General features: G+C 36.0%; 1 long non-coding RNA gene across 3 annotated transcripts in view; it reads left to right on the plus strand.

The window, feature by feature from the left end:
- The first annotated feature begins 1,250 nt into the window (after window positions 1–1,250).
- The window catches only part of LOC308553392, a 31,800-nt gene continuing 17,316 nt past the window's right edge, over window positions 1,251–15,734 (plus strand). Inside the window, exons 1-2 of one of the 3 annotated variants that reach the window (XR_013998238.1) lie at window positions 1,251–1,395; window positions 6,072–6,277. This is a non-coding gene — a long non-coding RNA (uncharacterized lncRNA). Of the gene's footprint in view, window positions 1,462–6,071; window positions 6,278–15,734 lie in introns of all 3 variants that reach the window. The other 2 variants (XR_013998239.1, XR_013998240.1) reach the window with 2 other exon arrangements.

Here is a 15,734-nt window from a genome sequence, read left to right on the forward strand (position 1 = left end):
ACTTTAAAAATGCAAATTTTGCCCAGCCAGGCATGGCTCAGCGGTTGAGCATTGACCTGGGATCCAGGCGATCGGGGTTCGATTCCCGGTCAGGGCACAAGCCCGGGTTGTGGGCTCGATCACTGACTCTCTTATCATTGATGTTTCTATCTCTCTCTCTCTCCTTTCCTCTCTCTGAAAGCAATAAAGATATATTTAAAAATAAATAAATAAATAAATATAAATAAAAATGTAAATTTTACTTTAAAAATGTGCAATTGTGATTTTTTTCTCTGCCCCTTTAAAATATAAATCTTCTCCCAGCCTCTTGCCAGTTTTACAACCTAGGAATGCCTTTCTCAAGGACCTGGTAGCTATCCCAAGCAAGATAAAGCCACTATCTCCTGGTTTGTGTGGGAGGGGAGGAGGCTAAGTTCAATAAGTGCCAATGAGCAAACACAGATGGCCTAATCATGTTAACCAACCAGCCCCTAACGTTTACTGGTGCTTTTCCTCCAGCCAGCCCAGGTGCTTAACAACTCTCTCAAGTCTTTTGTTTCTAAAGAGCCAAGGTCAATCTCTCTCCCTTATTGCAATAGTCTTGAATAAAGTCTTCCTTGCCTATTTAACTCCATCAGGTGCAATTTTTCTTTGATAACTGTCACCTGAAAGAATTATTAGCTTAAATTATGCATGTCAGATTAAAAAAGTGTTAAGAAACACAATTTTTTCATAGCTATTCTGAACTAGTCAAACACAAATCCATGTTCTTTGATAACTTGTCCCTGAGTGTTATTATCAAAGACAGAAGAGTGTACAGAGTGAACAAATGCTGAATCCAGGATGTAATTAATTTATTCGGTCATTTTTTTCATTCATTCCATAAGATTTTTTGGCAACTTCTAATTATTTTTTCAAATATGTTTTTATTGATTTTAGAGAGAGAGGAAGGGAGAAGGCGAGAGAAACATCGATCAGCTGCCTCAGATCGAGCCCCGAAACCCAGGCATGTGCTCTGACCAGCAATTGAACCCATGACCCCTTGGTGCATAGGACAATGCTCAACTGAGCCACACTGGCTGGACATTTTTGGGAACTTCTAAAACACTGCCAACAGGCATTTACTGTTAAAAATAGGACACCATCTTTTCACATGGACTGAACAATCTAGACTGGGGTGACTAAATATAACCAACCATACAGTAGAATGTGATAAGTGCTCCTCAGAACTCTGATGCCAGTAGTTATTCCAGCCTCATCCCTGTCACCCCCCTGAAACACTATGTGGTTAGTGCAGCTTTCCTTGTGTGCCTTGTGAGGCAGACCAATGCCAGCATCAACCAGCAAGAGGCTTCTAAAATGAAGAGACACAGAATTCACAGCTCCTCTAGGTGTTTTGCATCCAGATTCCAGGAGGTAAAGATTCTCCATCCAGGTGACCATTCTTCTCAGCCTTGTTGACTGACTACTCAAATATAAAAGGTTTTGTAAGATACTCTTCTGACCTCTAATGTTTCGTATTTGTTCATTTAAATGCCTCTTTCATTCCTTATGTTTTAACCTACATAGATGAATAGTGATTAACCTTACTCTGCCTTGAGTACTTTGTATATTAAGGTTAGAAACTGATATTAATAGGTGGCATTGCAATTTAGAGCAGTTAAATAATGGTCTTCCTCAAAACTGACATTCTATCACCTATTTAATTTTTAGGCCAAGGGAATAAAATGCCAGAAATTATGATACTCACAACTAATATTAGTCACCTTTACATTAGGATTATACGTTCACTTTGTAAAAGTTGAGTTTGTTGATACCTATTTGCCTGTGGAACAATAAAAGATCATCTTTTCCCCTGTTCTTGCTGAGTGATTTATTGTGCTTGTTGCCATGGTGACAAATCCATAACTCCCAGGAGATCACTGTTTTGAACTGTGAATCTTCTGACCTTCTAAAACAGGCAATATAGAACAGGTAGAAGAGCAAGCTCTAAAATCCCTCAAGTGGACCGATTTATGGAAATACATGTTCTGCTGCTATGCTCCAAACTATATCTAGTGTAAATCTGTGGTAGTTTAGAAGAGAAAAACACAAATAGGCTCTGTGTCTTGAATTATCAAACTATTGTGAGATTAGTTTTTATGAAAAATGCTGTTAGAACCTGTCCCCAGGCTTCAAGCATAACAACTTTGACCTTAGAAAAGGTTGATGAACTTTTTAGACACTCAGTATTTGAATTTAAAAGCATGCAGAAATGTGTACAAAATAGTCCTTTCCTACAGTAACCTTACAATTAATTTGCATGCTAAAATAAATTTCTAGCTAGAAAATATTATAAAAAATAAAAATACTACTTATAAATAATGACTTCAGTTTTCTTTACATAAAAATGAGAGAGATCTTTTAAGGTTGGGGTACAAATTAAGGTACAAATGAATTGACCAGATATGAGCATATTTCATTTATTTATGCATTTATGTATTAATTCATAAAATTTTTATTGAGCTCCTACATTGTGCCAATGTTTGAGCACTAAAGATATTAAAATTTTGAATTATGTCAATTGTCTTTGGTCTTGTAAAGCATCCATTCTTTTTTTTAAAAAATATTATCTTTATTGATTTCAGAGAGAGGAAGGAAGAGAGAGAGAGAGAGAGAGTTAGAAACATCAATGATGAGTTATTGATCGGCTGCCTCCTGCATGCCCCCTGCTGGGGATCAAGCCCTCAACCCGTGCGTGTGCCCTGACCGGGAATCGAACCCCAATCTCCTAGATCCTAGGCCGACACTAAGCTGCTGAGCCACGCCCGGCCGGGCTAAAGCATCCATTCTTTAAGGCAGAGAAAAAGCAGCAAAAACAAGCAAATACATATATAATATATATGGCGCTATATATACATATGTATGTATAAGTATTTACATGTGCATGTGCACATACATGCACACGAGACAACTTTGGATAGTCAAAAAATAAAACAATGACATGATAGAGATGACAGTAAGAATATTCCAGAACAAACAAAAGGTAACTATATTTGGCAAATAAACTGAGTGAGGGGAGAGGGAGAAAGGGAAGGAAGTGGGACCAGAAAGAGAGGCAAGTCAGATCTTATAGAACCTTTAAGGGTATTTTAAAGTGTCTAAATTTATTCAAAGTGCAGTGAGAAGTCACTGGAGGGTTTAGAGCAAGAGAATAAACACAATTAGATTTGCATTTCTAAAAGTAGCTGCGGGGAAATTCTAATATTTACAGCCATTATTTTATTATATTTTAGAAGTTATCACGCAATTTAATTTTGCACAATTTTGCACATTTTGGACATTAAAATAGATCACCTATGTATAATCTCAATGATTGCTGGAACCAATATTATGTCTAGACACAACATCAGTATGTATCACCTTAATTTTTGTCTATCCTAAGCTGAGACTACTGTAAGGCTTATAACAAATGACAACAATGATTATAATGATACCACAGCTAATAGTATATACCATTTATTAAGAACTTTCCATGCTTCTGGCGTCATGCTGAATGCTTTACATAATATATTACATTCAATCCTTACCTCATTTAATGTCTATTTTTACAGATGAGTAAACAGGATGATTAAGACTTGGAATGATTAAGTGTCCTTTCTGACTTCAAGAGGAGTAGATAATAAATCAGGATTTAATCCAAAATATGTCCAACTCCCTAAAGCAAAATCCTAGTCATTATACTTTTTTGCCTTGAAATGTAATCTGGTGATAGATTAAAATTGTTTTCAAAAAATATGAACACAAAAAATGATTTAAATGTAAAGGTTAAAATTTTCCCACTAAGTAGATATGAAAGAAATATTTGATTTTGAGTAGAAAGCATATCTAGGAACCCATTAGTATTCATTATTTTTGTCTCAAAGATGTAAGACTGGAACAAATTACAACAGTGGCCCTGCCATTCAATCTACTAAATTTTGCTTAAGACAGTACTTGGAAGTTATACTGATTCACTGAAATATATTATACTTTTGAAAACATGGTCAGCAACAAAACAAGTCCATTATAAATCTATGGTATTTCAACCAATAAGAAAAACAAAGAAATGAAAATTGCTGTAGTGTTTTCTGTCTTATGTACATTGTGCCAACCTCATAAATCAGGAAGTGAGTGATTCACATTTTACCTAGTCTTCAAATTGTAACAAGTTAAAATTCTGAAATTGCTAAATGTCTCTCTCCTTAAATGACTAATTTATCTGGTGCCTTTCTCCCAGAAGGAGTGGGGCATGGAATACTGCCAAAAATAATTCAGTGTTTCCCTTAAAGAAAAAAAAAAATAGTGCTAGCTGCTGTTGCTTCAGTACCAGCCTTAAGCATTCTGCTAGACCTCTAGCCAGCACATCATAGAGACCATGTTTTGTTATTTGATTTCTGCTTAGAATTTTATAAATATCTTCGAATATTTTTTTATCTAGCAACTGAACAATATTTAACTGCTTTCTATTTAGCAATAATCTTCTAATATTTACTACCACACAGCTCCTTAAAAAAAAATAGACCTAATAATCATATTATTTCCATATTCGTTTCTCCCTCTTGGCTTTCTATCAGCCAACTCTCATATCAGCACTACCTGACATCACTCATCTATACACATTGCTTTGGGGGGAAGAAGAATATTTTAAAAAGGAAGAAATATCAAATAATTCTTCAGCCCTCTGATTCTCATTAGATTCTTTCTGATGATCCCTCTAATAGCAGTGTGATTAGTTTAACATTTGGGGAAAAATGGCAATGAGCTATTGCCCTCTCATTTTATGATGATGCAAGGTTAGTTGTTAAATAACAGAAGTAGACATTCATGGCAAACTTTTAAGATACTTCATATGGGCTAAAGAAAAAGGCAAGCTATTCCAGGATCTCTCTTTTCCACCCCACTACACATACGCTATGGAAGGATAGGCTGCCAATCAATCTTGAGTGCTTCAGGACTGAGCCACTTCTGTGCCGTCACCGAAGTATTATTCAAGTGATTTCAGTGTGTTAAGCACTGAAAGGATGACATAGCTCCTCCTTGCAAAACACATAGATTTTAGGAGGAAAATAGCATGACACAAATGCTATCTTCCAAGGCTGCATATATAAGTTCATGAAGAGAGGTGTAGAGTTTCATAATAAATTACGGAATGAAGAGTTCACTTTGACTAAGAGGATTAGGGGGAAGCTTTGATAGACAGTAACACTCAACCCCTTCAGAAAAAGCAGGATTTTGACAAGAAGATCAGGCAGGGAGAGGTTGTTGGGGAAAGCATTAGAGCCAGAAGAAAGGTCATCAACAAAGTAAATTTAGTGTAGTAGAAACTGAATAAGCCTGCAAGTCTGAGATGCAAGTGTGAGTGCAAGTCCCTATGCTTGCTAATAATCACGTGGTCCTCAGTCTCCACATTTGTATAATGAGGGTTGAGCTAGATCATCTCCAACTTTGTTCTAATTTTTTAAATTCTATTATTTTTAACATACAGAGGTGGGAAATCACACAGCATATCTAGAGAACAGGAAGGACAATTTACCTGAGGCTATTTGATATACACAGGTAGTGAGTAATGATCTTGGAAGAACAGATTTGGGCCATCGGGTATGCTGAATGCTGGCCTAGGAATCTGAGCTATACACAGTAGTCCATGGAGATCCAGTGAAGAGATCCCATACCAGCCAATTGTTTCAGATCAATCTGATAACAGAAGGCATGATTTGAGTAAAAATTTAAGTGGCTATTATAAAACCAAGTTATGGTTAGTGGGGGTGAGAACCAATGCTATAGTGGCAGGAATGGAAATGATGGCATACACCTGAGAGACACTGTGAAAAAGTTGTAGCTATCCAAGAAGAGCTTAATTCACTAGTCATTTGGAGATACACCTCAAGGAAAGGATCCTGTTGTCATTAAGTCAACTCTCTTTATGAATCTCAGGCTGGAATGTTTTAAGTCACTAGAAGTTGTCACTCTACTCATATTATCTGTTGTTTTTGGCTTTCCTCTTGCCTGTCATGTCTGTGTAGGACCTTAAGGTGATTTTTTTTTTTTTAATATATCTTTATTGATTTCAGAGAGAGGAAAGGAGATGGAGAGAGAGATATAGAAACATCAATGATGAGAGCCACTGATTGGCTGCAGCCTGCAACCTGGGCATGTGCCCTGACGGGGAATCGAACCCCGATCTCCTGGATGCTAGGTCGACGTTCAACCGCTGAGCCACGCACGGCCGGGCAAGGTGATTTTTTTGAAAAGAAGATAATCTGTTCCTGACAAAATGGTGAGCAGGCAGTCATGGCTGGCTCTTTCTCTCAATTCACTCAGGGTCAGAACCATAGCATTTTTTGTAAGTGTGTTTCTGCCACAGCAATAGGCAAAAAAAGAAAAAGGAACAGAATATTAAATCCAGAACTATGCTCAAGAAGACTTGAAATATAACAAGGATGGCAGCTCAAAACAGTAAGGAATAGAGGGATAATTTGGTGAATTGTATTAGGAAAATTTGCTCAATGTATAAAGAAAAACAAGGTTGTGTCCCTACCGTCTACTCTGTACAAAGATGAATTACAAATGGAATACAGGCCAAATGTGGAAGGCATAAATACAAATCTAATTGAAGAAAAATATAAAAGAATATGTTTGTGAATTAAAAATTGGAACAAGTTCCTAAAAACAAAGATTCCAAAAACACAATACAGAAAGCCAAAAATGATATATATCGCATAAATCAAAATTAAGGTTTCCTGTTTAATGAAGGATCCCATGAACAGAGTTAACAGAAAAATAACAGCCCAACAGAAAAAATATAATACATGTTGAAAATTAACCATGAATTAATCTCTAAGTTATACAGGAACTCTAACAAAACAAGGAAAATACAGTAAATTCATTTTTTAAAATGAACAAAGGCCAAAAATAATCAGTCCACAGAAAGATAAGTCTAAATACCTAGCAATGCTCAAATTCATTACTAATCTAAGATACGTATTAAAAGCAAAAATAAGAATCTCTTTATAACTATAAAAACAGACAAAATTAGAAAGCTAGTATAACACTAAGTTTTTGGTGAGGATTTGGGTAGAAGAGAACATTTATGCTCTGCTGGTTGAGATAAAGTCTGGGTGTAGTCATCCTGGAGAACAATCTGATAAGATTAAGAATCAAATATTCTAAGCACGATCACATTTCTGGGTACCCATAGCAGGACATGTATGAGGGTGCTCATCAGATTGGTGAGACAACCTAGGTACAACTCACTGCAAGAAAAAAGTTAATTGGCTACAACTCTGCAATACTATGGATACCATGAAATATGAAATGCAGCAGCTAGAAGCAATGATTTAGATAAACACACAGTGATTTAGCTAGATCTTATGAACAGTGATGAATGAATAAAGGGACAGAACAGAATAGAGCTGTATAGTGCAATGTAATTTATGTCCACTTCTTCATATGTCCATTTGTGCGTTCAGGGCATTCTGAGACCAATGACTATGTACCACTTCTATCTGATAATAGGGTGCTTTTTTTCATGCCTTCCTTGATGCCTTGGTGGGTCAGATAACATCAGTTCATGATGGACAGCTCAGGTCGCATGGTAACTTGGTGGCTCATAGTTAAGCATTCTGTCTCCATGAAGGCCCAGTAGCAGGCCAAGGCCTGTTTCTCAAAAGGAGAGTAGTTATCTGCAATGGATGGAAGGGCTTTGATCCAAAATCCTAAGGGCATGTGCTGTGATTAACCTATAGGGGCCTGCCAAAGGCTTGAAGCAGCATCCCTATGTGCCACTGACACTCCAGGAGCCAAGTGGAGAACAGCTTACACAGCAGCTTGACCTGTCACACAGCCTTCTGTGTTCTGGCCCACTCAAAACTAGCAGCACTTCAGGTCACTGGGTAAATAGTCCATAGTAAAATACTCAAATGAAGAATATATTATGTCCAAAATCCAAAGTGGGCCACTAGGCATTGTGCCTCTTTGTTGGTTGTAGGAGCCAGAGGCAACAATTTGCTCTGTATCTTAGGAGGGATATGTAGACGTGCCCCACATCACTGGACTCTTAAAAACTTTACTGAGGTATAAGATTCTGAATTTCTGTTGAATTTATTATACAATCAAAAGCACTACTACTGAGTTTATAAGGTAAATGCCTATTTAAGTGGCAATAACAAAGACATTGCCCTGTAACCCATGGCAATGGGTTTGAATTGGAATGAGGGCCAGAGATAAAGAAGATTAAAACAAACAAACAATCAAAATAAATGATAATGTACTATGAACTAAAGCATACAAATAGTTCACAGAAATAAACAGAGAAAGACATGGAGTGAAAGAGAGAGGAGGGAGATAAAGGGAAAAAGGAAGGGAAAAGCCGAGTGGGAGCAAGACCGGCATGAAGGAACCCCAGGCTTCCCATGGGTTTCCCCTCAGTCACACCCTGACTTCCCCAAACACCCAGTCTACCTAACACTCCCCAGCTGCAGCACCTCTGGAGGCAGGGGGTGCATTCTCAAGCAGCCCATTCTAAAAATATTGGAATCGACTATAGGTAGGGCCATGACCTAAGAAAAGGCAAAGTAAAGGGTGTCAGAACCTCAGATGAGCCTTGATTTTACAGGACAATATAATATGATGGAAAAGCATGTTTGTACATGAACTTTTATGGAGGCCAGAAGGGTTCCAAATCTGAACAACATGACAAAAACTGCTTCCCCTTTAGATGCAGGCCTCAAAGCACCAATTTTGCCTGATACGATCTCATTATGAACCTCTCGGGCTTATACTTTATAATCATTTTATATTCAAAGCATTTTTAATTTTACTTGGTTTCTGGCTACCTCGCCCAATTATCTTTGAATTTTCATTGCTAACAGCTATTTAAGAACTGACAGCAATTCAGTTTCCCTGCCTATCTTCCCTTTTGTTTCATTTCACAAATGTACTGACTCAAAGTCAAATTTTTCTTGAAAACACCTATCTTTACCCTCAGATACATTTGTTTCATTTCTCTGCCTATCCTGCAGAGATTTTTGTTTTTTAAATCTCTAAAGCAGGAGTTCTTATTTCAGTGCTAATACTAGTTGGGGCCAGATAATTTGTTGTGGGGAGCTGTCCTGTGCATTGCAGGATGTTAGGCAGCACCCTGGCCTCCACCCACTAGATGCCAGTAGCTTTCCCCTTAGTTGTGACAAACAAAAACATCTCCAGATATTGCCAAATGTCCCATGAGAGGCAAAATTGCCCCTGCCTTAAACTAGGCTCATACAGATTTCAATATTATCTTGGGGATTAATTCTATAGATCATTAACCAAAATTATTGGAAATAGAGAGCTTTATGTAATTCCTGCCTCACCCCACCAAAATCATTCAATGGAATAAGTTACCATTAATCATTAAACATTACACTTTTTTGATGGTCTCACTCTACTATGCATAGCCAGGCCAAACTCTCCTAAGACCATAGAGAGATGTCTCACATTTACTCACCTAAAGTGTACTCACTTTACCTCATAGAATTTATTGAAGCTCTGCTTAATTATTTATTATTAGACTGGTTATCTGTCTTTGAGTCATCTGAAATCAATTCTTTATGTTAATGAAATAGGTACATATACTACATCATTCTTTTGTTGAGGAGCCCCTTTGGTTTGGGAATTTTTATCAAAACTTCTACTGAAATGTTATATACTCAAGAATTCAGAAAATTTTTCCACTTCTAAGATTAGCATGTTTGTGCGTCATATATGAGCTAGATATTACCACTAGAACAATTTTCCAAAGTATGCCTCTTATGAATTTATTCTAAGAACATAGATTTTTTTTCTAGCTTTTTGACACATAATTGACAAATAAATATTATATACATTTAAGGTATATGAGTGATGAGTTGATATATATATACATTATGAAATGATTACCACAATCAAGCTAATTAATGCTTCTATATTTTCATATGTTACCATTTTTGTGTGTGTGGTGAGAACACTTAGGATCTACTCTCTTAGCAAATTTCAAGTATACAATACAATATTATTAACTATTGTCACCATGCTGTACATTATATTCCCCAAACTTATGTATAACTGTGTGTGCCCTTTGACCAACATCGTCCCATTTCTCCAGCCTCCAGACCCTTACAATCAGCATTCTACTCTCTTCTTCTATGAAAAACATCAAAGATTTTTAATATTGTAACCCATATTCATTTTATAGAACCCACGTGGATGTTTTATTGAAAGTAGTGATTTGTGATAGATCACACACATGGCCTAAGATTGTTGAATGTCCCTCGATCTGAGTCAAGCGCAAATAAAGGTATTATTTCTTCTTGATTTTCTTTTGTTAGTAAATTTTCATAAAGTCCCATTTCCATGTGGTAAGTTTAGTATAATAAATCCTGAACAAATCAAATTTGCATAATTTAGTAAATTCCCAATAAGTTGTGACAACTGATTGATTCTAATATACTTCACTAGAGCTGACTACTCAGTCATAAAGAAGATTATTAGATCCTGTTGGCCTGTTACTTTGTTTTAGCTAAGTAGATGAAAGGGAATTACAAATGTATGTTTATAAAAAATTTCCTTGTTGGAAATGGGATTGAGCAATTATCACCATTTGGCCTCTGGTTCTATGTTTTGATGCTGAATCCAACTAGCCACTTAGCAACATTGTTGGGAAACAACGTATCTTGCAAAATTGGAAAAAACTATAATCCATTTCCTTATGAGCTCTTTATGAGATCAAGTGTATGTATGGAGATAAAGTAAAAGATTTTGTGTAACTAGAACTGCAGACAATCTAGGCTGGTGGTATAGGCTACATGCCAGCCTCTTAGTGCTTAAATACTGTGCTTAGAAGCTATGCCTTCTAGGACTGTGTTGCATTATAAAGTCTTCTCTAGATATTTTATCTTTTTACAAAATAGATTAGACTATAATCTTCATGGGATTATTTTACAAAGTACAAAAGTCTCCTCTGAATCCTGATTTAACCACTGGCTTTAATTTTGTTTGTTTAACTTAAGGTTTTCTTTCCAATTAAAATCAGAGACCATCTAAGTTTGTGGGTTATATAAAAGCATGTTTTGATATAGCAGAGAGAATTTCAGGGGGCTCAAAGAGGTATAAAGATACCATTAAGGACTGAAAAATAACAAACTGAAAAAACCAGAGTGCTTAAAACAATATTGGCCCATTTCCCTAACCCACCAGCAGTCAGCCAGATGTACCCATTCAAGTATTGAGAATAGAGCACACATTTGATATTAGACTTTTTTGATGGATTGACTCCAAATAATTTTATCTAGCATATATATTTACAAACAGCTTTCAAGTCATTTTTATCAGCAGGGATTTACAACAAATGTTGAGGGTATTGAACATCATTTCTGCACTGTAACCTTGAAGAAGCTAATTCAAGTTAATAAACTAGTACTGAAATTACCAAAGAAGTTTTTAATGTTTGCTTTCTCTTTACTTGTCAGATTCTCTCATTGTCTATGAGCCAGTGGTTTGGCAGGTAGAATAAATGACAAAGAAAGCCCTCTGTTACATTCACTGCCTTCTTTTTGACTTCTCTCTAAAATTTATTTTTAAAGGTTGTACAGTATCAGTTTTCCTTTTCACATTTTTAAATTACAATGTCCGTATCAGCATGCATAATACATTTCATGTTCTCTCAGAAACTAAAAACCAATTATGCACTTTAAATATCAATTTCTTGAACTGTTATGAACCTTTTGTATAAGAAAGAGGCCATGGCTATATTATCTAATAAAAAATAATGTAATTCTTCTATCTTCCTTGATGTTAAACTTTAGAAGCTAGAGAGAGAGAAAGCCATACTTAAATTTCAACTGCTTTAATGATTCTCTATGTAAGGGAGATCTCACTCTGATTATAGTGACATACTGCTTTATAGATCTCAAGTGACTTGAATTTGCAAATTAGAAGGGTGCTATGCATTAAGTTATCATGATGATTTATGGCTCCTAAGTGAATTCATCAGGAAAAACATCTGCAAAACTCAAACATCTTAGAAGCCTTGGCTTCATTTTCAACATAAAAATCTGCAGGCTGGGGGGAAAATGCTTTAGCCCCAGACAGTCAATAAGCAGCCAGCCGGCTTGGTAAGCAGGTTAAAGATAACCTAAGACTGCTTAAATCTTTGGATCTGACTCTCCCTATCCCATCACCCTCTAAGCAGCCAGTTATTACTGACATGACATTAATGACAAGAAAATTGACCCTATAAACACATCAAAATAAAAGTTAAAATTTCATGACTATTTTTTAAAGAATGAGAAACATTTTAAAAAGGAGTGGGAACATATATGTAATACTCTCAACAATAAAAATAATAAAATAAAATAAATAAACTTAGAATACCATATAGATTTTTTTTATACCTAGTATCTTAGAAACACTCTTAAAAATCATGTAGGGCTCTGGCCAGTTTGGTTCAGTGGTTAGAGCGCCGGCCCTCCCACTGAAGGTTCTCAGGTTTGATTCTGGCCAGGGGCACATACCTTGGTTGCAGGCTCCATCCCCAGGACTGGTCAGGGCAGTGCAGGAGGCAACTATCAATATGTCTCTGTCACATTGGTCTCTCTCTCTCCCCCTTCCACTCTCTCTGAAAAGCAATGGAAAAAATATCCTCAGGCAAGGATTAAAAAAAAATTCATGTAGGAACAAGTTAATTACTATAGCAGATCAAGCAAATGTATTCTTGATGTGTTATTTCCTTTTTATGTGGAACTACATTTTCTTCCTTCAAGCAGATCACTCATCACTTTATAGCATGCAATTCTTTTATCTCAATATTAGGGTTAAAATGTTTTAAATTTTTTAAAAATTGAAATGTCATCATTCTCTAACAGTTTAAAGATGAATTCAAAATTAATTTAATTTCCCATTTCTCATCCTAGACTACTTTCTGTTTCTTTTCGTTTAACTCCTCTAGTACATCAACTAAGTGAAATCATACAGTACTTGTCTTTTGTGACTGGCTTATTAGACTTAGCACAATGTCCTCAAGTTTTAGCCATGCTGTAGCATGTGTCAGAAGGCTTCCTTTTTGAAGGTAAATACGATTTCACTTTATGTATATACCACATTTTCCTCCATTTATCTGTCGGTGGACATTTGGGTTGCTTCCACTTCTTGGCTCTTGTGAATAGTGCTGCTAGGAACACGGGTGTGCAACTATCTCTTTGAGATCCTGCTTTGAATTATTTTGGGTATGTACCCATAAATGAGATTGCTGGATCATACGGTAGTTCTATTTTTAATTTATTGAGGAAACTCTGTACTGTTTTCCATAATGGTTGTACCATTCTACATTCCCAGCAACAGTGCATAAGGGTTCCATTTTCTCTGCATCTTCAAAACTTATTAATTTCTATTCTCTTGATAGTAGCCTCCTAATGGGTATAAAACAAGATAGGGAGAGAGGCAGAGGCCTGGCTTTCAGGTACTTTAGCTAACGCTTGTTGACCTCATGTGAGCCAGTAGAATAATGACCGATAGAATGCTGCTTTAATTGTAAGCTCTGTGAATAGAATTATAGTGTCCAAGTCATGGTAGGCTGATAGTGCTCTGACTCCACCCTGAACCGATTAAATCATCTTACAGTATTATTTTCAATTCTGAGCATAATATTATAAGGCACAAGGTAGAATATGTTCTGAGAAATCCTATCAGGATGGTGAGGGGTACAGTAATCTTTGATTAAGAGAAACAATTGAAGGAAATAGGAACTCTATTAAGGAAAGGTTCATGGGGAGATATAATAATTATTTCAAACAAGTAAGGCTATCAAGCAGGAGACTATTCATTCCTGTCTGCTCCAAAAATCAAAATGGAGACCCAAATAGGGAAGAAGCTAAGAAACTCCTATCATTTAGAATTGTCCAGTGATGGAGTGGGCTCGTTTGGCATGCTGACTACCCATTTTTCAGCTGATGATCCAAAGAGAAAGTCGATGGCATTTCTCCAGGATATTGTAAAGAGGAAATTACAATAATACGGACTCTAGCTCACTTTCACTCTATATACCATAATTACATTTTTAAATAGTAGAATAAAATTAGTTCTGAATCTTATAAAATTAGCCTCTTTCCCATTTCTACCGTGGAGCACATGTGTGCACACACCCACATACAGGGAAAGATTTTTTTTTAAATCTCCTAGTAACCAGTGTCAATTTCCCTCCCTTCCAAATCTCTTTCCCTTCCTCGTGTTAAATAATTACCTAAAAGTATTGTCAGATGATAAATGGAAAAGATAAAAGTCAACACTAGTGCCGATTAGTATTTCTCACATTCTCAGCTTCTGAAATTTGATTGATTGATTGTCTTTGACACTTTCAAGACATCTCCACACAAGCTATCTTAGACAAAATGCATTTTCTGAATGCTGCTGACATGTAGCATATTGCAATTAAAGTTAGCTACCAGGAATGGCTATTTTTTATCCATCAGATATATACAGTGTGCACAAGTTAAGGTTTTTATAGAACAAAACATTATCTTCAATTTCTCTGGGCATAAGGAAGACATAGGTAATGTTTTATATTAGATTTATAGCACTGAGAATTATTACTGTAAAATCCCTGCACAAGGTTTGGCAATGTTGCATCCACAGAAGCCAGCCACTTAGGAGAAATTTTGAAATGGGGCATATTTTATTAAGTGTTTTCTCTTTGGGAATGATCAGAATAAATGTGTATGTGGAGCTAGTGATTGTAAAGAATAGAGGAAAGCTTCTATTCTATTCTTGATACAGAAGATGAAGTTAAGTATCCATTTCTAGGCTCTTCTCCTTATTTTATTACTAATCACTTTCACCCTTAGACCACTGTTTGCGTAAGTCAAGAAGTCAAACATTTCTTAGGAGATTTATCAATATTTCCTTTGTGTGGTCCAGGGAAGGGGCCACCATATCCTTATAATAGAGCTACAAACAGTGTATTAATATTAACCTTCTCCCTTTGTGTATGGTAGAGGAATTCTATTTCATAGATGATATGTTTGAGTCAAGTAATTTGAGTCAATTCCTGGCTGATTTATCTTCTCAAAATATCACAGTAACTTTATCACAACTAATGAACTTTCCATGAGAAATATCTATTCTATGTCACCATAACACCATTCATATTCATATTTTTCCCACCAGTTGATTTTATGGACTTGAGTAAAAGTAAGGCATTTTCCCATATGGATCTCCACTTTGAAATTAAGATTTTTTTTTTAGTCTTATTTAAGATTTATTTATTACTTTAAAGAAACGTTAAGCAGACATTTTGTGCTGCAGCCTTAGTCAGTTTTGAAAACCACAAACTTATCTCTTGTTTGTGATCTCTGCTTTCTTAATTCTAGTACATAGAACTTCAGGTAGAAACCAAAGGTTACAGCACTTAAACTTATTGAAGATGCTGAAACCAGAGGACACACTATGGAAATCCTCACAAGGACCATCTAAGCAGCCAAAGAAGGAAAGTAAAGTAACCAAATATTAAGCTACTACAAACGCCTAATAACAAAGAAAAATTGACAGGCTTCCAGGGAAGCAGACAAAAAAACATTTTTTTTTTCAGTCTTTGAAAACATCATGTTATTCAAAAGGATTATCTTACCCAGAGTCTCCCATCAGACATCTTGGCCTCCTAGGTCCTATCAATTAAATTCAAAATATCTCAAACTTTCTTACAGAATCATCTCTGTCCAAAGTTTGTG

The sequence above is a fragment of the Miniopterus schreibersii genome, assembly GCF_964146895.1.
Source record: "Miniopterus schreibersii genome assembly, chromosome: 2".
Lineage (NCBI taxonomy): Eukaryota > Metazoa > Chordata > Mammalia > Chiroptera > Miniopteridae > Miniopterus > Miniopterus schreibersii.